The sequence below is a fragment of the Eptatretus burgeri genome, chromosome 13 (assembly GCF_056783735.1).
Source record: "Eptatretus burgeri isolate ZD-2024b chromosome 13, Ebu_testis_v1, whole genome shotgun sequence".
NCBI lineage: Eukaryota > Metazoa > Chordata > Myxini > Myxiniformes > Myxinidae > Eptatretus > Eptatretus burgeri.
This window is the reverse complement of record NC_140973.1, coordinates 31,114,013-31,141,233: the sequence shown is the minus strand read 5'-3', so window position 1 is coordinate 31,141,233 and position 27,221 is coordinate 31,114,013. Positions and strand designations below refer to the sequence as shown.

The 27,221-nt window shown below is 47.8% G+C and overlaps 1 protein-coding gene and 1 pseudogene across 1 annotated transcript in view; one reads left to right on the top strand and one right to left on the bottom strand.

The window, feature by feature from the left end:
* Positions 1-27,221, bottom strand: part of LOC147014179 (uncharacterized) — a 197,863-nt gene that overhangs the window by 147,366 nt on the left and 23,276 nt on the right. The gene's annotated exons all lie outside the window — the stretch shown is intronic.
* Positions 16,269-18,035, top strand: LOC147014180 (uncharacterized; annotated as a pseudogene).

The following is a 27,221-nucleotide window of genomic DNA, read 5'->3' as shown; positions in this document are numbered from 1 at the left end:
CCTTGAAGCAAAACACGGCCAGCCGATGAAGTTGGCCAGCCTTTGCCATTCAGTGGAGGTTGGTGGAGGGAGTGCGGTGGTGCTGGCCACTTGGAAGGCGGGCTCGGACCTACCTACCTGTCTCCCTCCCACCTATCGCCTTTGCCTGTCACTGTACATACCCACTCCCTTAATTTGTCAAACCCCAATTTAGCCCCAACTTTTTTTTTTTTTTTTTTTTAACTCCTCACTATAAATCGTCCCCAAACCCCCTTTATCGTCCTTGTTCGGCTAACCTATCCTGTCACCTAGCCTACTCCCAACCCCTACGTTCCCTTCCCGGAGGGGAGTAAGGGAGAGCTAACGTCCTGTGTCGAGGCCCAACGAAGCCTCAGGATGGCCTCCCCAGAGTTCAGCAATCTAACCCAAAGTGGGTCCAGCGGCCCACAACGAGAGCGAGGGGATGGATGGTGCGGAGGGGTACATCTCCTAATCTACCCTAACCATTTAACTGTTAAACTACCCCGGGGCTTTCAACAAGTGCCTCTCGCTTAAACTATTGGTTCTAACAACCCAGATTCCCGTCGCCTGTGTTGGTGTCCTTACAATTTCGGGCCTCGCCCCCCAATTTTCTCTCCGTGCCCTCACACGGTCTCATGGCTGGGACACGCGGCTCCTTTTGGCAGGCACGACCCTCTGCCGAATCTCCCGCTATGGCACCCCCGGGCACTACACTGCCTCCGAGCCTACCAGCTCCCTAACACCGGGGAGTGCCCCCCATGGCACCTCCCCTGAAACGCACACGTGGCAGGCTGGCTTCCCAGGCCCCTTTCCGAGGGTCACCCTTGCCCACAACACTGCCCACGCGGCTAATGGCGCCCCGGGCCCCCGCACCAAGCAGGCGCACCCGTGCCCACTACGCTATCCCGGCCCCCCATGGGCCCATGGCCTACCGCGTCGACTAGCCTGGTGCCCGGGGTACCCACTCAGCGATACTCACCTTTCGCAGCCACGCTCCCAAGCCCGTCAACAGGGCTCCTGCACCCCTCCAAATGGGTCTCGAGCCTACATTCCCACCAACAACAAAACGACCTCCATTTTGTAAATTTGACTAACCCCCTAACTCACTCTACACTGACCCCGGGGGTCCCTTGGGCGGGAGTCACTCCTCCCCCCAATCACTCATCGCACCATGCATTCACCCATTCGCTCCACACACACAGACCCGCTGGCCTCACCCACTCAACAAGCACATGCTTCCACTTCACTCACCAACTCTTCAACACACTCACCACTGAACTCTGCCATACTCCTAACTACATCCCCCAACTAACTCGTGCTCCCACGTCGTCCCTTAAACTATAGCACGTTCCTTTTAACACTACGTAGCTAAACTACGTCCCCTCTACACATTCACAAGTCTGTCCATGTCTCCAAAATAATCCCATTAATCAATTTCCCAACCTAAATCTCACTAAATCCCTCTACCTAATCCATTCCACGGACTCCATGAGGACTTACCCCTGCCCCATGGAGTCGGTCTAACTAAGCTAACCCTTCCCCCTAACTAGTTTCCATCCTGTGCCCCTGTAAGGGGGTCTTCCACCCCTTGCCCAGGAATCCTGTGCACCCGAAAGTGAGGCTTGCTTTTTCCTTTTTTTTTTTTTTTTTTTTTTTACCTGCGCAGCACCAGCGCGGCAACTCAGAGCTCGCGCACTTTGCACCTGACCGTGACGTCATGCAGCTGCACGTGTTCCTCGTCCCTCCTTGGACGGTACCATCCGGCAGAGATACCCCTCCTGCCGGATTCCAACCCCACGTGCAGCCATGGCGTCACCGTGCGCATAAAAAAACAAGCCCCACGTCTCGAGGGGTTCCCCACGCGAACACATGTGCTTTGCCCGTTGGAGCTTAACACACACGATCGCGTGGAGAACCCGTCCGGTCCAAATCCATAATCCTGCCAAAACTTTGTCCGTCCGCGGGATCGGCAAATCCACCGCGTGCGTTTCCGGACCGGGACTTCACTCTCGCAAGCGAGCACGTGGCGGTCTCGTGCGTTGCACAGCACGAACCTCGTGCTCACTGCTGGGTGAACCCGGCACGGTCCCCGAAACAGCTACAGCCGCTACTCGGCTTTCTTTTTTTACATGTCGCCGTCGTCGCCATTCCACACACGCACACCTGCGTGTTACGACGCTCACACTCCATTCCATCACATTCACACCGGGAGACGCGGCTGCGTGCTCCCGCATGCCAACCGACATCTCCCTCACATACCGCTCTCTCACACACACGGTCTCCCTTGCACTCGGCCGTTCACCCACGCATGCCATTACCCCTTTCGCACACGTGGCTGCACGCACTCGCGGTGCCTCATCCACACACCGTCCTTCACTCACACATGCGGGGGCACTCAACCGCGGTGCCTCATCCACACTCCGTGCCTCACTCACACACGTGGGGGAACTCACCCGCGGTGCCTCACTCACACACGCGGGGGCACTCACCCGCGGTTCGTCATCCACACTGGCCGTTTCACTCACACACACTGCCTCTTTCACACACGGTGCCTCATCCACACACCGTGCCTCTTTTATACACGGCGTGCTGGGAAGCACGTACCCTGGCACCATCGCCACCACACCACTCACACACGGGGTCGCTTCCACACACGGGGACGCACTCACACCTTGCACCACACACACAGGGACAACCACACTGGGGATTCGTGTCCCCACAAGGATCTCCGGGGCCTCTATACCCCCCAAGCTCTCCGTGCACCCGTTCGCAGCACTCCTCCCCTCGAACTCGCAAAGCACGACCGAACTCACCTGGTCGTGACTCGCCTCAAGGGGGAATACTCCCTCCCCTCGTTCCTGGAGGAGGCCATCCAGGTGCTCGCACTGGGTCCCTACACGCTCCGCGAGCTCAACCCCATTATCCTCCACTACCTCCGTGTGTGTGTGTGCGTCACTTACCCCGTCTTCATCGTGCAGTCTCTCCTCTATTTTTTCTGTCTCCCGTGTCTCTACCAACTCTTCACCCTTTACCTCCCTTGTCTCAACTATTATTATTTCCTTTGTCGTCACCTCGTGTCTCGTCTCACACGTTTTGGTCTCCCCATTTAATTTTTCCCTTTTGGTCACCGTCGATTCCTCTGTCACGACCCTCGCCCAACACGCCCCCCGAATTATTTTTTTACCCGCCTCCACCGCGGGCCTGTCAGCCGTTGCACCCCCTTCCAGCTCGTTTGCTCCCACACGTGGAGTCGCCATTCCCAGCTCCCTGGTCACGGCCTTCATGCCCGCCTGCAGGCATCGGCCCATGTTCTGCGTCTCACCCCGTAGCTCTTTCATTTCCTCCTTCATGTTTGCTTCCATTCCGTTTATTTGCTGTGTATTCGCATCCATCCTCGTTTTTACTTCATTTGTATTTGTATCCATCTTTTCGTTCATTTGTTGTGTATTCGCATCCATCTTCTCGTTCATTTGTTGTGTATTCGCATCCATCTTCTCGTTCATGTTCGCATTTATCTTCGCTGTCATTTCCGCCAGCATGGCGCATAGCTGGGCCATGTCGGGTGCGCTTGAGTGAGCCGTTTCGGCAGGGATCGGGGAAGGGTTTTGGTGGAGGGGGGAAGGGGAGGTGTCATACACCGCGGCCGCTGCCGCACCTATTTCGGGCTCTGGGTTCAGTTGGGCGAGTCCGTGTTCCTGCACAATCAACATTTCCTGCACGGGGATTCCATCCTGGACCATGGATCCTACACATTCTACATCCATTTCTAATACCCCCGGCTCCCGCTCGCCTTGAGACGCCATCTTGCTTCTCTTAAAGGGTTAATTTCGCTCGCTCGTAATTTGGAGGGAATCGGGGGTCGCTTCTCTCACCCCTGGACCGATTCCCGTGAATTTAGCTGGAGACAGGAGAGCCCATTTTCCTGTTCTCCGATACCAGTGCCGCGAGGAGGGCGATGGATTTGTATCGCACGACCTGACACCAGTGTTACAGATTCGCGCCCGCCGGCGTGCGAACGGCCACGTAACTCGAATCGCGGCACGTCGCCCACCGGACGGACAATCCAGTCGTGACCCTCTCGGACTAACGCCGGGAACCAGTCACGGGTGGACCTTTCGGTCTCACCGCGATCGAGCCAATCAGCCCCCGCGTGGGATAGGGTTGCTCGCCAAATTCGACCTACTGGTACCCACACGGAGGGTAGACCGGGCGATCGCACCTCGCCGCAGGTCGACTTCGGACACGGGCCATAGCGACCCGTTCCGTACTATCGGGATAACCGAGCGGTGTTATCGTCGGCCTCGACGGTTCGATTAATTATCGGGCGTATTCAGCCCACTACCAACCCTTTACGTGAAGTAAGATGGGGATTCAATAGAGGAAAAGACGAAGCGAAGCGGGAGAACAGTTCAATAATAAAGCACATTTATTCGCGATGAACGGAAAGCACACATATTCAATTCCACCAAAAGCACATAGAAAAGGAAAAGAAACACAATGCAATTTTACACAAAAAGCAAATGCGACAATGCAGATCTAATACCGATTACACGAGCACACGGCAACACTTATACAATTTTACTTCACAGACGGCGCCGACAACACATATCCAAAACCAAGAAAAAGAAAAGAGAACCCTCAAGGATGAGGCGGGCCTGAGGCCGAGACCGGGTCGGGCCTACCCGTCTGGTGATGAGACGCGGAGCGGCGATGGTGCCTCAACTCCGCGGGCCTCGCGGACAGTGTCTGGTAGGGGTTGGGAAAGGGGCCCCCTTGGTCGCACTATCTCAGCGCGGGGGGAAACAGGAGGGGGTTGCTGATGCTCGGGGGAAAGGAGGATTTCTACTCTGCCTCGACTCCCGCGACGAGCGTCTCCACCTCGACCAGGTCGCGCCGTCGGCCTCCCTGGTGTGCAGCTCCCGGCACGACGCGAGCACCCCCTCGTCTGCCCTCGCCGCCTCTCCACAGCTCCGTCCCCTTCGCTCCGACTCCAACGCACACGACGACGACCAACTCCTTCTTGCTTCTTCTTCCCAACTCCACCGGCTGCGAAGTCTTAACTCTATCGACTGACGAACGCGGTCGCTTATATAAGCCCCGTGGCTTCGCTCTCTCATCTTTGACCCCCTGCCTTCGACCTTTCACCTCGCTCCCCATTGGCCCGAGAAAAAGTGGGCGTGAATGCTTTTTGATCCATAAATTTGCATATAGCGACCGCCCTCCAACGCCCTGGAGGTGGGGCCAAATCGCCCCTCGCTCACCGATTGGACGGAACAAAAGTGGGCGTGTGTCGTTTTTGATCCGTTTTTGGAGCTGAAAATCCGTGGTTTTGTACACGCTGTTCGGCGCGCGCCCTGCACGAGTCCAACACCGGTACCCACAAGCGGCGCAAGAACGGTGGCGATGCGACGGTTGCGAGGTGTGACGTGAAGCGGCGCCGCGGTGGGTGGTTGATGTTGTGGTTGGTGGTGGTAACAATGGCGGTTGGTCCAAAATAAAGATAGTTAAAGAAAAACGGCTATCCTGAAGAGTCGCAGCACGCATGAATAACATTTATTCCTACTAGACAACGGGTTTGGGCCTAACTACACATATACTTACCGAGATACCTCACCTAAGGGACCTGAATGGTGGTTTGCGAATTTGGTAACCACAACAATATTTAGTTGTTTGAGATGATGCCATCAAAGGCCCAAAAACCACACCCAGCCACACCTTTTTGTCTGGCATCCACCAAGAACGATGTTCTGAGGTGAACCCATTGCACAAAAACATGTCAAACGAAAGTTTCCAGGACCAGGGCCAGATCTTTTTCCAGAGCCCTTTTCTTAATTGGCTTCTGGACGAACCTGGTGAGCCTGCAACGATGGGACATTGCTCATTTTGTCCGTGGTGTCGGGAGAAGAGCGATGATGGGTATTTCTGCTTGTTGAGTAATATATAAACTGGTTATCAATTAATACATAATCCCTCCGTTATAAACTGTAAATTGAAAGGAAAATCACACCCTACCGAGCTGAAGTGATCATGTGACCAGCGTTTTCATCTTCAATAACACTTCTACCTTATTCCTCTGAATCACTCACATAAGACTCGAAACGATATGGCTCCACAATGTCGACAAAAGTATTTCCAACACAAATTTTGTCTCCAATAGTTTCTTCAAAATCCCAGGGGTGTATGCCCCGGTTAGAATAGGTGTACCATATCCCTGTGTGTCGTAAGAGGCGACCAGGGTTGCGTCAGGAAGGGCATCCGGCGTAAAAACCGATGCCAAATCATTATGCAGACAACAAAACGAATTTCCATCCCGGATCGGTCGAGGCCCAAGTTACCAACGACCGCCACCGGTACCGGTGGTCAGCAGGGTACCAGTGGAAATTGTGCTACTGCTGGGCGAAGGAGGAGAAGGAGACGGGGAAGGCGAGTCCGGAGGCAGTGGGAGAGGGGGAAGGGTAGAAGTGTGGAGGTGAGAGTTGGAACTCTGAATGTTGGGACGATGACTGGCAAAGGGCGAGAGTTGGCTGATATGATGGAGAGAAGAAAGGTGGACATACTGTGTGTACAAGAGACCAAGTGGATGGGGAGTAAGGCGAGGAGCATTGGAGGTGGCTTCAAACTGTTCTACCATGGTGTGGATGGGAGGAGAAATGGTGTCGGGATAATCCTGAAGGAAGATCATGTCAAGAGGGTATTGGAGTTGAGGAGGGTGTCTGACCGAGTGATGAGTGTGAAGTTGGAAATTGAAGGGGTGATGATGAATGTCATCAGTGCATATGCCCCACATATGGGGTGTGAGATGGAATATAAAGAAGATTTCTGGAGTGAGTTAGATGAAGTGGTGGAGAGTGTATCCAAGGATGAAAGAGTGGTGATTGGAGCAGATTTCAATGGACATGTTGGGGAAGGGAATAAAGAGGATGAGGAGGTGATGGGGAGGTACGGTCTCAACAAGAGAAATGTGGAAGGGCAAATGGTGGTAGAGTTTGCAAAAAGAATGGAAATGGCAGTGGTAAACACGTATTTCAAGAAGAAGGAGGAACACAGGGTGACATACAAGAGTGGAGGAAAGTGCACACAGGTGGATTACATCTTAAGTAAGAGATGCAACCTGAAAGAGATTAGTGACTGTAAGGTTGTGGCAGGGGAGAGTGTAGCTCGACAGGATCGATTGGTGGTCTGTAGGATGACTTTAGAAGTGAGGTTGAGGAAGAGAGTGAGGGCTGAACCAAGGACCAGATGGTGGAAGCTGAAGGAGGAAGACTGTTGCGTGAAATTTAGGGAGGAGGTGAGACAGGCGTTGTATGGTGGTAAAGATGGGTGGGATTATTGGGCAACGACAGCAAAAGTTGTGGGGGAGATAGCTAGGAAGGTACTTGGTGTGACATCTGGACAGAGGAAGGAAGATAAGGAGACTTGGTGGTGGAATGAGGAAGTACAGGAAAGTATAAGGAAGAAGGGGTTGGCGAAAAAGAAGTGGGATAGTCAGAGAGATGAAGAAAGTCGGCAGGAATACAAGGAGTGGCGTCGAAAAGCAAAAAGAGAGGTGGCAAAGGCCAAGGAACAGGCATATGACGAGCTGTATGAGAAGTTGGATACAAAAGAAGGGGAAAAGGATTTATACCGATTGGCAAGACAGAGGGACCGAGCTGGGAAGGATGTGCTGCAGGTTAGGGTGATAAAGGACGCAAATGGGAATGTGCTGACGAGCGAGGAGAGTGTGTTGAGAAGGTGGATGGAGTACTTTGCGGAGCTGATGAATGAAGAAAATGAGAGAGAGAGAAGGTTGGAAGAGGTGGAGATAGTGAATCTGGAAGTGGGGTGGATCAGCAAGGATGAAGTGAGGACTGCTATGAAGAAGATGAAAAGTGGAAAGGCGGTTGTCCCAGATGGTATACCAGTGGAGGCATGGAAGTGCTTAGGAGAGATGGCAGTGGGGTTGTTAACCAGATTGTTTAATAAAGTCTTGGAAAGTGAGAGGATGCCGGAGGAGTGGAGATTAAGTGTACTGGTTCCGATTTTCAAGAATAAGGGTGATGTGCAGAGCTGTGGAAATTACAGAGGGATAAAGTTGTTAAGCCACACCATGAAGTTGTGGGAAAGAGTAGTGGAAGCTCGGTTGAGAGGAGAGGTGACGTTCTGTGAGCAGCAATATGGGTTTATGCCAGGAAAGAGCACCACTGATGCGATGTTTGCTTTGAGAATGTTGATGGAGAAGTATAGGGAAGGCCAGAAAGAGTTACATTGTGTGTTTGTGGATTTAGAGAAAGCTTATGATAGGGTGCCAAGAGAGGAGTTGTGGTATTGTATGAGGAAGTCGGGAGTGTTGGAGAAGTATGTGAGGATCGTGCAGGATATGTATGAGGACAGTGTGACAGCGGTGAGGTGTGCGGTAGGAATGACGGACCGGTTTAAGGTTAAAGTGGGATTGCACCAAGGATCGACTCTGAGCCCTTTCCTGTTTGCAATGGTGATGGACAGGTTGACGGACGAGATCAGACTGGAGTCTCCATGGACTATGATGTTCGCGGATGACATCATGATCTGTCGGGAGAGTAGGGAGCAGGCTGAATCGAGCCTTGAGAGGTGGAGGTACGCACTGGAGAGAAGGGGAATGTTAGTCAGTAGGAGTAAGACGGAGTACATGTGCGTAAATGAGAGGGAGGGTGGTGGTATGGTGCAGTTGCAAGGAGTTGAGGTGGGGAAGGTGGATTGGTTTAAATACTTGGGATCAACTGTCCAAAGTAACGGAGAGTGTGGGAGAGAAGTGAAAAAGAGAGTGCAGGCAGGATGGAGTGGGTGGAGAAGAGTTGCAGGAGTGATTTGTGACAGAAGGGTAGCTGCAAGGGTGAAGGGGAAAGTATACAAGACAGTAGTGGGGCCAGCTATGTTGTATGGTTTGGAGGCGGTGGCGCTAACAAAAAGACAGGAAGCAGAGCTGGAGGTGGCAGAGTTAAAGATGCTGCGATTCTCGTTGGGAGTGACGAGGATGGATAGGATAAGAAATGAGTATATTAGAGGGACAGCGCAGGTAGGACGGTTTGGAGACAAAGTGAGAGAGGCGAGATTGAGATGGTTTGGACATGTGCACAGGAGGGAAACGGAGTATATCGGGAGAAGGATGTTGAAGATGGATCCGCCAGGCAGGAGGAGAAGAGGAAGGCCAAAGAAGAGGTTCATGGATGCGGTGAGGGCGGACATGCGGGTGGTTGGAGTGTCAATGGAAGATGTGGAGGATAGAGCGAAATGGAGACGGTTGGTCCGCTGTGGCGACCCCTAACGGGAGCAAGCCGGAAGAGGAAGAAGAAGAAGTTTCTTCAAAATCCCACTGATCAGTTTCAACATTCTGAGAACTTTCAGAGTCTCTAATGATGGTGGAATCAGTATCAGAATCCAAGCTCAATATGCACTGTTTCTCTCTGTAAAGCCACCTTTTGGATCAATATACCATAGCTTCAAGATGTGACATCACTTGCAAAATCGAAAATCGACACTCAAGGGCTTTTTTCGACACTTCGTGGTTGGGAAAAAAAATTTCAACTTTTGTTTTTCTATTCAAATTAGACTGATTAATGATTTTCAATAGTTTTCAGGAAAAAAAAAATTGCATTTGAGTTCCTCTTTAAGCAGTGTTGTAGTTGAGTCCACCTGGTTCAAGTCCAAGTTCTTGGCATTCTGAGTCAGTCCGAGTTTTGTGCTGAAAATGTATTCTAAAGTATTAAGAAAAAGAAAGAGTGAATTTATTTGTGCTGATGTATTATACAAATGAAGACAATAAAATATCAAAACCTACTAACAGTGTAACTTGTTATTTGCATCAAGATTATATTCCATATTATGGTCCTCTTGCTGTAGTTTCCTCAAACACCCACATAATAATAAATAACAATAAAAAATTTAAATGGTAAGAGTTCAATTCCTGACGCCTTGATGTAGTATAAGGCCTCGTTCGGACTTGGTTTTTAATTTAAACTAGCAGAGCCTACCCATTGCTTCACTGATGGACCAATTAGTTGTCATGTTTGCGAAAAAATTATGGACGAGGAGAAGGAGAAGGAAAGGAAGACAAGTTTACCCGTGCATCGAGTGCTTTAAGCCCTCCCCATCCTCATGTCCCGCTCCCCCTTTTGACCCCATTCGTCCTGATGTCCCTTCCAGCGAGAAATATTTAAAACACGATAACAGGCTTTAACAGGCCCCTCCGCTTTTTTTGGGGGGGAGGGGAGTGGGAGAAAGGAAGGGGAAGAAATTTACCCATGTGAAGAGTGCTTTAACCTCAGTGTTGCCCAGGTTAAAAAGGAGATTGTAATACCCTTTGCCACCACCACCAGGTGGCGCGACATGGTACACATTTACATAGAGAATTTACGTCACCCCCCCCCTCCACCCCGCTCCCTCCCCCTGAACCCTCGCGTGAGGTCGCGGCCACATAGCCTATTTTATCCCACACACAAAGTTGTATTTTAACCCGAGTTTGGAGTTTGTCGCTTTAAAAATGTAGCCGTGCATAAAGAGCAAAGATAGACAGCCACAGAGCAAGAGACATCGCCATTTATATACATAGATTAATTTATTAAATTTAACGTATAAATGTTCAGCTACGGACAATTTTGACTTTTTTTTTAATCGAAAACATTTAAGCAAGTTCTCAAATATTACGCTTAAATTTTGATATTTAAAAAAAAAATGAAAACATTTAGGCAAGTTCTCAAATATTACGCTTAAGAAAAATTGAAAACATTTAAGCAACTTCTACAATATTATGCACGGCTTAAAAAGAAAACAATAAAATATCCTTGAATCATCCATGGAAGGGACAAATTATTACATTTTCAGCAAGAGGAGATAAATAAGATCTTACACATTAACTTTCATCCCTCGCTCTACGTTTAAATGGAGATGTCTGACTTCACAGTTTTACGTCAAAAAAAATGCAGTAAACTTCACACAGACATTAGCAATTCCAGATTGCCAGGAGCAAATTTGAAAAATATTGTTTTGAAAGATTAGTTTTTATTTTAAAAATACATTTTGGGTTACTTTCTGTCAAGGAAACCGATTCTGACCATATTTAGACGATTTGTAACTTATTTATTCCATAGTGTTTAAAATCTTCAATTTTACTCCTTATTTATGCTCCAATTTGTTTGTTTGTTTGTTTTATCATGCAGGAACATCCGACCACTTTATGTGCTCATATAAATCCCCTTCACACTGTGATGCGATTTGTTTTAAAATCGCACGTGGAATTGCATAACCCCAACCATAAAATTTACCCACACAAACAGCGATGATGTAAAATAAAATTAAAACATACATTTTTGGGTTACTTTTATTGACGAAACAGATTCTGACAATATTTAGATGATTCGAGAGCTTATTAAATCCATAAATCGTGTTTTAAATCGTGAATTTTGCTCCTGTTTGATGCTCCAATTCGTTTATTTTTGTCATACAGGAACATCCAACCACTTTCTGTACTCATATCAATCCGCTTCACACTGTGATATGATTCGTTTTAAAATCACACGTGAAATTATGTAACCCTAAACCGAACGAATCCCAAATCTAACCCCAATTTATTATCTTGCCAAAACAAAGTTTTTGTAAGATATGTTAGTCAGCTTGTATGTTTTTTTTATTTTTATTGTTTTGTTTGTTTGTCTGTAATCACGTATAAAAAAATTCTGCAGAGCACAGTTATCATTGGAAATTTTTGTAACTTCGCATATCAGAGGCCTATAGAGGTCCCTTTCAGTGCACAAAATTTTGAAGGTCAAGGTCAAAGGTCAAGGTCACTTTGTCGCAAATCACGGGAGTCGACGAAACCCTTATTTTTTGAGTAATTTTGATCGGATCATCTTCAAACTTCATGTGAATATAGTTCATGGTCTGGTGCTCAGCTGATTAATTTTTGGTGGCAATTGGCCTTGACCTTCATTTTTTTTTTTTTTTTTGGTCTGTAATCACATATAAATCACTCTGCAGAGCACAGTTATCATTGGAAATTTTTGTAACTTCGCATATCAGAGGCCAATAGAGGTCCCTTTCAGCGCATAAAATTTTGAAGGTCAAGGTCACTTTGTCGCAAATCAGGGGAGTCGACGAAACCCTTATTTTTTTGAGTAATTTTGATCGGATCGTCTTCAAACTTCATGGGAATATAGTTCATGGGCTGGCGCTCAGCTGATTAATTTTTGGTGGCGATTGGCCTTGACCTTCATGGTTAGCGCCTTAGGTCAAACATATTTGACCCCAAGGTCAAATTTTCAAGTTTTAGGAACCATATCATGTCGTACCTCAAATTGAACACCTCGATGAGTGCATTCAAGATATGTCAAGCTTGAGACATTATGACGTCATTTGGTGACGTTATGAGGCAAAAGCATATTTTTCATGGTTACTCTGTAGAACGATTCTCATCGGAATCTCTCGTCGGCAGATATTCCTCAAGGAGTCGCTCCTGGTGGATAGCAGCTCTGTTCACCTCAGTGTGACCTTAAAGAAGTCACACGTGGTCACCTTTTGGCAAGATACGGGTCACCCTGCGGGTGACATTGGTTTATTTTAAATTAATGTTTATTTGGCATGCATGTAAATTGCTAAGCCTAACCCTAACACCCTGGCCTTGCAAAACGAACAACATTTCGAACATAGAATAAAGAGAATATGATTTATAAAATCGAGAAATTGAACCAGCTGAATTTAAATTCATATACATACACCTGTCAATGTTTTTCTCTGTGTGAGTGTTCAACATCTAATCACTCACAAAACAGCTCACCGTGTATAATCGCATGTCCTCTTTGACATGGCATCCTTATGACTTTTCTTCCTGAGACTATATATGACCCAATGGTTTCAAATGAGTGTTCCAATGTGAAGCATATGAGCAACATCACTACATCAGGATATGGTTGCAGTAAACAAACAATTACGCATGCAGCCCAGTTAACCACACCGAAGAAGAGTATGTGGAGGCGGGGCTTAGTAGCAGCCATTATGGAGTCCTACAGGCAATGTGGCGGCCCTCACACTGTTGTCTTATCGGCAAAAGTGGCCCACCCTCTAAAACAATAGTGAAGATCGCTGTAGTAGACTAAGCAAAGGCGCCCGATACCCAAATAAATGAGAAAGGAGAGGGAGCAGGTGAGAAGTGGTGGTGGTGAGAAAGAAATGGTGAGGGGTCATCTATGTTCCCAGACACACCTTCCACAATATGGCTGGATTGCGGCCATCCAATGGTTTGGTGGTTCTGGCTCGCCTCCCACAAGCAAGCTCAAGTTGGTAATGACAACAGCGGGGACAACAGCTGAAAATGCAAGGTGAGGCAGGCAGCTCTGCTGCGAGGCGGGCAGTGTGGTAACAGCTATGCTGTGGCACAGGTGCACCGGGCTTGACGTTGGTGTCCGTGTGTAAGTTGAAAGAGCCGCGAAGAGTAAAAAGAACAAGTCGAAAAGTAACTGAAGTGCAAAGAATGTCGGAAAGTGAAAAAGAAGCGTGAAGTCTGGAAGAAAAAAAAGTCGGAAAGTGTTGAAGTGAAGGTTGGAAAAGAAAGTCATACAGAGGGTTGGAAAAAGCATCTGAATCAAAGTTGAAAGAGCAAACGAGTCAGTGAAGAAGTGCCAAATCTAGTTTCCTTCCCCACGTCTCTCTCTTTATCTCTCCCCCCCCCCCTCTTCCATTGTCCCCCGTGGCTCCGAGACCCCCCATTGGTGCAGGGAGACTCTGAGACCCCCATTCCGGGAAGAGGTGAGAACTTTGCGCTTACCTGCCATTTTTGATGGATGGCTTCCTCTTGGGGGAGATTGGCCATGAGGTTGCTTGTCCCCCTCCCCCTAAAGCCAATTGCACCAAATTATCCTCTAAAGTAAAGGACGCAGTGATGGGATGCGTGTGTGTGTGTGTGTGTGTGTGTGTGTGTGTGTGTGTGTGTGTGTGTGTGTGTGTGTGTGTGTGTGTGTGTGTGTGTGTGTGTGTGTGTGTGTGTGTGTGTGTGTGTGTGTGTGTGTGTGTGTGCGCGCGCGCGTGCGTTTTGCTGGCAGAAAATGGCTTGAGTACAGGATGTAGAAAGGAAAAGGACACAGACTTAAGTTGACTCAAATTTTCAACACATCTATCCACATGAAAACAATATACGAGGTGTGTTCAAAAAGTATCCAACCTTAATTTTTCGTGCGTAAACAAATAAAGCTAGGGAGGCGTGGTTTGGTGCACGTATGTAGGCGATCCTAATCCGTATGCATGAATATTTTCCCGCCTGCAGAAGCTGTCAGTCGCCGACAGACCGCTGATGAGTGAGAAAGTGCAAGTGAGTGCCGTCGGATTTTCGTTTTTGACAAAATGACGGATCACTGTGGTCTCATTGCCAGTGATCACTGTGTTGAAGAAGTTGGGATCGCTGTTCACAGTCTCCAGCATGTCCTGTGCGACCTCCAAACGGAGTTGCTTCTGCTCGATCTTTAGCAGCTTTGGTAGGAACTTTGCTGAGATTCTCCTTAAGCCCAAATCCTCAGTCACAATGGAATGAACGGATCCAATGCTGAAGCCCGCCTCGTCTGCAAGTTCTCTGATCGTGATTCGACGATCCAGCATCAGCAGGGTCCTCACTTGGTCAATGACGATCTCATTTCGGGATGGTGAGGGCCTACCAGAACGTGCTTCACTTTCCATTGATGTGCGACCATCTTTGAAGCGGTTGTACCACTCTTTTTTCTGTGTGGTGCCCGTTGCTTCGTTCCCGAAGGCCTGTTGAATCTTGCGGATCGTTTCCACTTGGGAATCGCCAAGCTTTACACAAAATTTGATGCAGTGGCGTTGTTCAAGTTTTTCCGTCATTTTGTCAAAAACGAAAATCCGACGGTGCTCACTTACACTTCCTCACTCATCGGCGGTCTGTCGGCGACTGACAGCTTCTGCAGGCAGGAAAATATTCATGCATCGCCTTCATACGTGTACCAAACCAAGCCTCCCTAGCTCTATTTGTTTACGCACGAAAAATTAAGGTTGGATACTTTTTGAACACACCTCGTATCTTAATTGCAAAACAGAATACCAAGTCATAACTAGCTTTAACCTATGTGGATGTGCTTTGTCGCTCCAGGGGGGCTCACAACCATCACAATATCAAATCATTATCGCTCATTAAAATAATATGAAGCTTTTAACTTACATTGTTTATATAACTTACATTGTTTGTTAAATATATATAAAACTTACAATATTTGAAACACTCAGCATGAACAACAGCACACACATGGCTCCTAGCCTTCATTCAGTCATCAACATGAGACAAAACTTAATTCTTGCAACAAAATTAAAAATCCCAAAACAAAAAGTCAGGAACTAACTGTCCTGAAACAACAATATTAATTATCCAAACAACAAACAAGTGAGGGTCTGTTCAATAGGATACAATATTATGTAAATTTGAAAATTGCAGAGCCATTAATTTATCTTGAAAGAACATGATAGAGGAGAAAAAAAAAAATTTGTATTTCATCATTGAAATGATGTGGCATATTTGTGAATAAATCCCAATTCTAAAAATGGACGACATTTTAAATAGAAAGCTTAACTCAAAGAAACCTCTCAATGTATCATTCATGAAAGACAAGGTCGACTTGGAGTTCTCAAGGGATAGTCTAGTCGGAAGAGGGGGGTATCATGCACCCCCCCCGGAAATATACTTCTAATCAGTGTTTTTAGATTGGAAAAAAAGTGTGTAGAAAATGATGAGCTATGTTAAAAAGTTGTCAAAATGTCCCACGTATCATTTTCATGCAAATTAGTGCCCCCATTATCGAAAAATCTAGTTTCACTATATCTCAGCCAATATTGCAGATAACTGAACAAATAAGGTGTCTAGACCCATGTTTTGAGGGTCAAAGATCATAATAAAACTATTCCTCTCGTGGCCACATGTATCTCTGGCATGCTATTATGCAAATTAGTCCTGCCATTACTGATGAGCAGAAGCTGTGGGCAAGGCCGCTAAAGTTGACTTCAACAGACGCATACAGAGTGGAGAGCCAGGAAGCTTCTTCGACCCAATCAAGAAGAAGAAACTCAAGACCATGGAGACTTGCAACAAGGTCACCCTCACATCCTCACAGGGAAAGGTAATGAGGTGTTCCAATACCCAAGGGCTATTGTATTTTTTAAATGGTAATCTTTATTTTTACATTTTTAAATGTGCACCCGTATTTTTTTATGTTACACGCCATATCAACATGTTAACCATTTATCATTCCAGGTCATATAGTTTCAAGAGCAAAGCAACCTTGCATTCGTGCTCCTCGTCAAGTCTCAGAGTCAAGATGAGCCATTGGACTTGGAAGAACTCATGAAGTACTGCCTGATGCCTGTGCCTCCCAGCCTTGGAACACAGGATGGATTTTTCTCCAAGACCAACAAAGCCTCTATTCTGCACTACCTTCTAGAGGAGACCACCCCCAGAAGATCTGCCATACCCCAAGGATGCCCTGTTCATCCAGGATGGCATGGCACTGCTACATACCCTTGCCAACCTTCCCCCAACCTGTGGTGAGATATGCCTACAGGTGCTCGATCAAATGGTGGCCAAGAAGCACTTCTTGTTCTCGACTGACAGTTACCACCCGGAATCTATCAAAGCGCAGGAGAGGTTGAGGCGTGGCAGCTCAGAGATCATTTTGGCTGAACCAGTGACCAGGAAGCCATATGACTTCAAGATGTTCCTTGCAAATGACGACAACAAAAAGCAGATCTGCCAGCTACTGCTGCGAGTATGGAGTGACCAACAGGCAGCTTCAAAGCTGGAGAGAACAGAGATGGCAGTGCTGATCATGGAGGGAGAGCCCACCATCTTGTCTCATCTAATGGCAAGGTAAATTGAAAACCCATATTATTATTAATTGTTATTACCAGGATTAACTTAAATAATATTGCTAACGTGCTTCTTGGTGATTGGTGAATAATAGTATAAAATTTTGGTGATTGGTGATGCGATTTTTTCTTTCAGTCTTATATTTAAATATTGGTAAAATTGGTAAACTATGTGATTATCTGTGATTTTTGTCTAGATCGAGAATTGGTGGTGACTGAAGTGCAATGCCCCTTTGTGTTTCAGGTTGAGGTGCGTGAGCTCCCCACAATCTACAGTAACCAGGAAGAGACTGATACAAGGGTGGTACTGTACCTCCATCATGCTGCTGCCCTCAGATACAAGAATGCTGTGGTCAGAACACCTGACACAGATATCTTCATGATTCTTCTCTACCATGCTCATGCCATCAAGCTGACTATACCTGGATACGGGGTCAGGGAAACATCGACAACTTCTTAACCTTTCTGAGCTTGCAGAATCCCTGGGAGAAGACGACTGCGCCACTCTTTTTGGGTTCTATGTGTTCAGCAGAGAAGACTGTTCCAGTGCCTTCAAAGGGAAGGGGAAGGTGGGGCCCTTGAAAAAGCTGGAGAAGAACCCCAGGTTTCACAAGGCGTTCAGTCAACTCGGTGACTACTGGAATGTCAAGCCTGAGGTGCTGAGGCAGTTGGAGCAATTCACCTGTCTGATGTATGGACAGAGTCGTGAGTCTTCAGTGGACGTCGTCCGTGCCAAGTTGCTACGCAAAATGGTTGGGGAGGACAAGAAACTCACATCCAAGTCCAAGGTCGACCTGGCTCGCCTTCCTCCATTCCACTCTGCTCTGAAGCCGCACCTCCAACGTGTGAACCACTGTATCGCCTTGTACAAGCGAATTGATGAAGCTATTCTGGAAAAGCCAAAACACGATGATGAGGGGCAAGGATGGATGAGGACTAATGAAGGAGTGTTGAAACCAGTATGGTCCTGCGGTCCTGTCTTACCAACCTCGCTAGTTGATCTCCTGGACACTGGAGAGCGTGAACAGGAAGAGGAGGAGGAAGAGGAAGGAGAGGACGAGTTGGACTCTGATGATTTCATTGAAAACGATGATGAGTGATTCATCGTGGAGAAGCATTTACCTGACTGTTTATCTGGAATGGGAAAGAGAAAACGAGTTCTATTATGATGTTTGGCCCTTGTACTACAAAATAAATAAGCATTGGTTAAAAACACATCTGTCTAGTCACCTTATCTGTTCAGTTTTCTGCAATATGGAGTCTCTTAATTGGTAAAAATGTGATTATTTTGTAATGGTGGCACTAATTTGCATACTAGCATGACACAGACACATGTGATCACTTTAACAATAGTTTTATTATGATCTTTGACCCTCAAAACATGGGTAGAGACAACTTATTTGTTCAGTTATCTGCAATATTGGCTGAGATATAGTGAAACTAGATTTTTCGATAATGGGGGCACTAATTTGCATAAAAATGATACGTGAGACATTTTGACAACTTTTTAACATAGCTCTTCATTTTCTACACACTTTTTCCAATCTAGAAACACTGATTAGAAGTTTATTTCTGGGGGGTGCATGATACCCCCCTCTTCCTACTAGACTAGTAAGGCATAATCATGTATAGCTCATTTAAAAGCAAATGGATGGAGAATGATATTAAAAGGACAACTCACAGTGTCTCTCGACAGAACATTTTACCCATGAGATAGACTGTAAATAAAATGAGATAAAAGTGATTGCATCGAAGCATGCAAGTCTTAATAAAAGGTTTGTGAAAGCAACAAGCCTATTTTAGAAACAGATCGCTTCCAAAGGTTGGAGACAAGTAAGAAACATTTTTTTCCAAATGTAAAAGGATGTATTGATAGTACACCAAAAAGTATTGTTACGGCCTGGGGTTCGAGGTATGCCACGAGGGGAAACATTTGAATTCCTCCCGAACAGCCGGTCCTGAGGCCACTATCTGCATATGACTCCACAGCTTGGCGGGTTGCTAATCAACCATGAACGGTGGGCGATTGGTACCACCAATCCTGGCAGGGTGTCACTACTTCACATGATTACCTTACCTTTGGACAACGATATCAAAGGGGGCTCATGCCCTCAGTGCATACTTGATCATGTGCAGCTGAGCGGAGCTGCCAAGTATGCACCGGTGAGCAGAGCAAATCATGTGGGATAAAACTTCCTGGCTAACACTATGTGTGGACACTGCTCGACCAATGGAGCAAAAGACACTACGAACTGGGTACATTGCAATAATAGCAATTTATTTATAGCAAGGGTGAGAAAGGCATGTGGAATAACAAGCAAGGGATTTAGTACATGAAAATATGTACAGCAAGGATTGGTGAGGTTCAGCAAAAGAAAAACAATTATTTACAAACGCAAGAGACAGTACAGAGTTACCCCGATCCTAAAACTTCTATAATCTTATCTATATTAACAAAACAGGCACAATCAGAATCATTCCCCCGAGGAAATTAGAATAGCACACAGAGCGAGAAAGAGAAAGAAAGAGAGAGAGTTTGAGGTGGTTTCAACCTCTCGATTACGAGACGAGGTTGATGGACCAACACAAACCCAGTGGTTAAGGAGGGGTAAGGGAAACTGAGGGTGTCTATGGTGCATCGTCAGGGGAGGTGCAGTGAGGGGTGTGGTGATTGGCAGTGATGTGTAAAGGTGTGAGGTTAAGGCGGGTTGGAAATAAAGCAAAGAGCATGTGAGAAGATCATCCGAAAGTGAAGTGTCGAGAGGTCTGTACATGTAAATGCTAATGGACCAACACTGTGCTCAGTTTGGCATCTGGCTTTCCCTGCTTGTTCCGTACTCTGCTCCATTTCACTTGCTCCATCACTCACCACACGGTGATCCCAAGAATAAGAATGTGCAGCCAGAGCGAGTACTCCTTTATTAACCCCTAGTGGGGGCAGCGCCCAAGAGTGGAACAGACAGAGCAATGGGTGTTTTCCAGTGACCTCATTGGTGTATGGACGATTAGCCCAGCACGAGCTCTGCTCATGCGAGGCTTCAGAAGCAGAAATTGCCTCACTTGCCTCGAACTCTGCCACATGATCCATCTCCGAGGTTAACATGACGCCGGGGTATTCGGTTGCACTCTCCAGCCATGAAAATATGAAGGACACCCAATGAGAGCCGTAATTGAGCATAGCGCTCGGGCTATTCATACAATGTCAAACAGAGCGTAACGCATACTTGCGTCCAGATATCGACTATGATGTCTACGTTGCAGATATCTAATATCTACGATGATGCGCCAGACTCCCCTGTCTCCTGCCGGTCCAGAGAGAAGGAGTGAACGTCGGTGGTGATGGTGGTTGAGCAATGGCAGCGGTGGTGTTGTGTAGCAGTTGTAGTGTGGTGATTTGTGGTGGTTGAGGTGTCGTAATTGTGGCGGTTAATGGTAAAGGTAAGTGAGCTTAGGTTGTGGTCCGATGGTGTGGTGATTTTTATAAAGGAATCTTGATGGTGTTTGAAATGTTGTAACATTGGGGTTCGAGTCTTGTGAAGTCTGAAGTGGAACGTCTGTTGGATAATGGCATGCAGTTTGAATGGGAAATCCACGGTTATGCAAATGATCTGCATGCTTGTGTGATAGAGAGCTCGTGTGTGCAGTGAAGTAAAATAATGTAAAGAATGAAAGATGGGCAAAGAATGGAAAGAAAAACACTACCTAAAGCCCTTGCAATGCATATTGTCCCATAAACCCACCACACATAACGGAAGGGCCATCTAAAATGCATACCGATGAAATAACTGTCTCGGGAACCGCTATATGTTGTGTGCCATTGCCTCGGGGGAGTGCCCGTTTTGCAGAACTGCAACAGGATGTAAACAACATCGGGATGGTCACAAGAGACTATCATGTGAAACCATCCCTACATCTATATGTGAAGAATGGTTGTTGCCTGTCCATCCCTCCATCCATTTGCAATGATAGTTGACGTTGATTGTCTCCATGTACAAATTTAACCAGTTATATATTAAACAGTAAACGCACAGGCACGCGCGCACACACACACTATCGTTTTTGGTGATTGTGACACCAAAGAGAGAGAGCGAGAGGGAGAGACAGAGAGACACCGAGACACAGAGAGACACAGAGAGACACAGAGAGACACAGACACAGACACAGACAGAGACAGAGACAGAGACAGAGACAGAGACAGAGACAGAGACAGAGACAGAGACAGAGAGACCGAGACAGAGAGACCGAGACAGAGAGACCGAGACAGAGACAGAGAGACCGAGACAGAGACAGAGAGACCGAGACAGAGAGACCGAGACAGAGAGACCGAGACAGAGAGACCGAGACAGAGAGAGAGACCGAGACAGAGAGAGAGACCGAGACAGAGAGAGAGACCGAGACAGAGAGACCGACCGAGACAGAGAGACCGACCGAGACAGAGAGACCGACCGAGACAGAGAGAGAGACCGAGACAGAGAGAGAGACCGAGACAGAGAGAGAGACCGAGACAGAGAGAGAGACCGAGACAGAGAGAGAGACCGAGACAGAGAGAGAGACCGAGACAGAGAGAGAGACCGAGACAGAGAGAGAGACCGAGACAGAGAGAGAGACCGAGACAGAGAGAGAGACCGAGACAGAGAGAGAGACCGAGACAGAGAGAGAGACCGAGACAGAGAGACCGAGACAGAGAGACCGAGACAGAGAGACCGAGACAGAGAGACCGAGACAGAGAGACCGAGACCGAGACCGCGAGACCGAGACCGAGAGACCGAGACCGAGACAGAGAGACCGAGACCGAGACCGAGACAGAGACAGCGAGACCGAGACAGAGACAGAGAGACCGAGACAGAGAGACCGAGACCGAGACAGAGAGACCGAGACCGAGACAGAGAGACCGAGACCGAGACAGAGAGACCGAGACCGAGACAGAGAGACCGAGACCGAGACCGAGAGACCGAGACCGAGAGACCGAGACCGAGACAGAGAGACCGAGACCGAGACAGAGAGACCGAGACCGAGACAGAGAGACCGAGACCGAGACAGAGAGACCGAGACCGAGACAGAGAGACCGAGACCGAGACAGAGAGACCGAGACCGAGACAGAGAGACCGAGACCGAGACAGAGAGACCGAGACAGAGAGACCGAGACCGAGACCGAGACAGAGACAGCGAGACCGAGACAGAGACAGAGAGACCGAGACAGAGACAGCGAGACCGAGACAGAGAGACCGAGACAGAGAGAGAGAGAGAGACCGAGACAGAGAGAGAGACCGAGACGGAGAGAGAGAGAGACCGAGACGGAGAGAGAGAGAGACCGAGACGGAGAGAGAGAGAGACCGAGACGGAGAGAGAGAGAGACCGAGACGGAGAGAGAGAGACCGAGACAGAGAGAGAGAGAGAGACCGAGACAGAGAGAGAGAGACCGAGACAGAGAGAGAGAGACCGAGACAGAGAGACCGAGACAGAGAGACCGGGACAGAGAGACCGAGACAGAGAGACAGAGACCGAGACAGACAGCGAGAGCGAGACCGAGACAGACAGCGAGAGCGAGACCGAGACCGAGACAGACAGCGAGACCGAGAGCGAGACCGAGACCGAGACAGACAGCGAGACCGAGACCGAGACCGAGACCGAGACAGACAGCGAGAGCGAGACCGACAGCGAGACCGAGACCGAGACAGACTGCGAGAGCAAGAGCGAGACCGAGACCGAGACAGAGAGACCGAGACCGAGACCGAGAGACCGAGACAGAGAGACCGAGACAGAGAGACCGAGACCGAGACAGAGAGACCGAGACAGAGAGACCGAGACCGAGACCGAGACCGAGACAGAGAGACCGAGACCGAGACCGAGACAGAGACAGAGAGACCGAGACCGAGACCGAGACCGAGACAGAGAGAGAGAGAGACCGAGACAGAGACAGAGAGACCGAGACAGAGAGAGAGAGAGACCGAGACAGAGAGAGAGAGACCGAGACAGAGAGAGAGAGAGAGACCGAGACAGAGAGAGAGAGACCGAGACAGAGAGAGAGAGACCGAGACAGAGAGAGAGAGACCGAGACAGAGAGAGAGAGACCGAGACAGAGAGAGACCGAGACCGAGACCGAGACCGAGACCGAGACCGAGACAGAGACCGAGACCGAGACAGAGAGACCGAGACCGAGACAGAGAGACCGAGACCGAGACCGAGACAGAGAGACCGAGACAGAGAGACCGAGACCGAGACAGAGAGACCGAGACAGAGAGACCGAGACAGAGAGACCGAGACAGAGAGACCGAGACAGAGAGACCGAGACAGAGACCGAGAGAGAGAACGAGACCGAGACAGAGAGAGAGACCGAGACCGAGACAGAGAGAGAGAGACCGAGACCGAGACAGAGAGAGAGAGACCGAGACCGAGACAGAGAGAGAGAGACCGAGACAGAGAGAGAGAGACCGAGACAGAGAGAGAGAGAGACCGAGACAGAGAGACCGAGACAGAGAGACCGAGACAGAGAGACCGAGACCGAGACCGAGACAGAGAGACAGAGAGACCGAGACAGAGAGACCGAGACCGAGACCGAGACAGAGAGACAGAGAGACCGAGACAGAGAGACCGAGACCGAGACCGAGACAGAGAGACAGAGAGACCGAGACAGAGAGACCGAGACAGAGAGACCGAGACCGAGACCGAGACCGAGACCGAGACCGAGACCGAGACCGAGACAGAGAGACCGAGACCGAGACCGAGACAGAGAGACCGAGACAGACAGCGAGAGACCGAGACAGACAGCGAGAGACCGAGACAGACAGCGAGAGACCGAGACAGACAGCGAGAGCGAGACCGAGACAGACAGCGAGAGCGAGACCGAGAGAGACAGCGAGAGCGAGACCGAGACCGACAGCGAGAGCGAGACCGAGAGACAGACAGAGAGACCGAGACAGAGAGAGACCGAGACAGAGAGACCGAGACAGAGAGACCGAGACAGAGAGACCGAGACCGAGACCGAGACAGAGAGACCGAGACCGAGACAGAGAGACCGAGACCGAGACAGAGAGACCGAGACCGAGACCGAGACCGAGACCGAGACCGAGACCGAGACAGAGAGACCGAGACCGAGACCGAGACAGAGACCGAGACAGAGAGAGACCGAGACAGAGAGACCGAGACCGAGACCGAGAGAGAGAGAGACCGAGACAGAGAGACCGAGACAGAGAGACCGAGACAGAGAGACCGAGAGAGAGACCGAGACCGAGACCGAGACAGAGAGACCGAGACCGAGACAGAGAGAGAGACCGAGACCGAGACAGAGAGAGAGAGACCGAGACAGAGAGAGAGAGAGACCGAGACAGAGAGAGAGAGAGACCGAGACAGAGAGACCGAGACAGAGAGAGAGAGAGACCGAGACAGAGAGAGACCGAGACAGAGAGAGAGAGAGACCGAGACAGAGAGAGAGAGAGAGACCGAGACAGAGAGAGAGAGAGAGAGAGACCGAGACAGAGAGAGACCGAGACAGAGAGAGACCGAGACAGAGAGAGACCGAGACAGAGAGAGACCGAGACAGAGAGAGACCGAGACAGAGAGAGACCGAGACAGAGAGAGACCGAGACAGAGAGAGACCGAGACAGAGAGAGACCGAGACAGAGAGAGACCGAGACAGAGAGAGACCGAGACAGAGAGAGACCGAGACAGAGAGAGACCGAGACAGAGAGAGACCGAGACAGAGAGAGACCGAGACAGAGAGAGACCGAGACAGAGAGAGACCGAGACAGAGAGAGACCGAGACAGAGAGAGACCGAGACAGAGAGAGACCGAGACAGAGAGAGACCGAGACAGAGAGAGACCGAGACAGAGAGAGACCGAGACAGAGAGAGACCGAGACAGAGAGAGACCGAGACAGAGAGAGACCGAGACAGAGAGAGACCGAGACAGAGAGAGACCGAGACAGAGAGAGACCGAGACAGAGAGAGACCGAGACAGAGAGAGACCGAGACAGAGAGAGACCGAGACAGAGAGAGACCGAGACAGAGAGAGACCGAGACAGAGAGAGACCGAGACAGAGAGAGACCGAGACAGAGAGAGACCGAGACAGAGAGAGACCGAGACAGAGAGAGACCGAGACAGAGAGAGACCGAGACCAAGACCGAGAGAGACCGAGACCGAGAGAGAGACAGAGAGAGAGAGAGATGTGTAGTGTCATTTGAGGGTTTGTAAATGGAACATTTTCAATTTCCAAGTGGTGTTGTGAAGGAGTTGCTGAACCTCCATATAAGATTTAATTGGAATGCTGAATAATGGAATGGTTTTAAGGTTGATGAAATCGAAGGCTCTTTTAGAAATTATAAACAAATCTTATTGGTTCCACATTATGAAGAAGTTAATTTTGGATTCAAGGATGTCTCCAAATCCTGACTAATGCATGTTTATATACTCTAGTTTGAAAGCTTCAGATCATGCTGAAGATGGGGAAAACTTCAAATTACCAGCTGTATATCATTCAATGAGCGTCATGATGATCAACTTGTGAATTAATGAATACAAACAATTATGGTGCATCACCTTTAATATGGCAAATTATGTCATTCAGTCATCAAGCTTATAAAATGATATTGCATTAATTAGCATTTAGTCAAGATTGGACAAGTATGGACGTATGGTTCTGAAAGTCACAAAGATCATATATTTATTACTTATAAGCTACAGGAACAATGGATGTATTGCGTGAAAGCACAGAAGCAGACAAGCTTTCAGTGTTTAAATAAGGTTTCCTCCTGCTCCCCCACCCCACTGTTGTCCTGCATGTTATTAATCAGCTTTAATATCTCTTAAACGAGCTTGTTCTCAGCTGCACATGATAACAGTAGGGTTGGCCAGCTGAAAAATGTACATCCACCATTTCTGTATGATAAGAGTCAAACAAAATAAACGTAGCTGTTGTTTAGCATTTATGATAAATTTAAGAAATGGAATTATTGATTTTTACACACCATGTACTTTATTCTTACTTTTTGGGTGGTCAAAAATTTAATAAAAAAGAGATATCTCAAACCTAACATTTTATTACAGTCACATGTTGACAGTTTACGCTAATTCATGGTGATCCGATCGTTTAGATTTTATAACATCCTGCAGCAGTATGAAGGCCTATGAAGGCCAAGACTGTCATATGCTTCCCAGTTGTACTATGAATGCGATAATTACTCCCAGGACTGAAATACCCATGAGAAGTGTGTGGAAATAAAAGTTAGGCTGGTGAATATCATTTGGGTGAAAAAAGGCAAGGTTCCACATTTCATCAAGAGCTGTGAACAAGAAAATGAAAAGAATAAGCAAAACTGGGGTTTGTAATAGTAGTAGTTAAGGTAGAAAGCTGAAACTCTCCAAAAGTGATGTTAAGTTATACAGAGTGCATGCATTCTTTACGTGATTGATGAAGGCCAAGTAAAGATCTTGCCAATTGGCTTGCTTTAATTTAAATACAGATGTGAATATTGCCTCAAGAAAAGTTGTTTCAACGGTAGTGTATCTGCTCTAAAAAGACTGCAGAGATGTTACCAAATTAAAACTAGAGCAAAGTTGACGACGTGCCATCGGAATTCCCTACGCTTCCCACCTGAAGTAAAGTAGCAAGATAGCAAAATGTTCCACCAGGAATGTCCCAATATCAACTTTTGAGTTAAAATTTTTCTTCCCTTTTTGACCCCCCCCCCCCCCCGTCACCCTAAGTCCCCACCCACTGGCGAATGAACTGGGATTCAAATCCAAAAATCGTTAAATATTTCATTTGTTCCCCAATGTTGATTGCAAGTGCAAAGTTTCATTTTTAAATGTTTTAAAATGTGCCTGTAATTACATGTTTTGGTACTTGACCTTTTGACCCTGCCACAGAGGGCATGTCAAAACTGACACTGCTCTTGTACCTTCATGCCACGTGTTGATCATGACTACAAAGTTTGGTGAAATTCTGCCTAACTGTTTGGGAGGAGATGGTGTGACGGATGGATGGACGGACAGACAGACAGATGAAGCAAATTACAATATCACCCTTTTTATTTTTCAAAAGGTGTGGGGATAATAATTAATCATTGGACGACAAACAGTGGTAGGATAAATGTTGAAAAGGGCTCTTCACAAATGAATCCATAATAAAAATTTTCGGCAATAATCAACGGCAATTTATTTGATGGGAAAAGGAAGAACAGCATCATATTCAGTTTTGAATCCACAAATGTTTTATGAAACCTTTAGCAAGTGAAGATATGACAAAGTGACAACCTGGAGCCCATGATACTTGTTGGCTGTACAGTACTTTATCTATATCAATCATGTATCATGGCAAAATAGATTTTGTTGTGTGAAGTTGTAAAAGATGGTCTTGG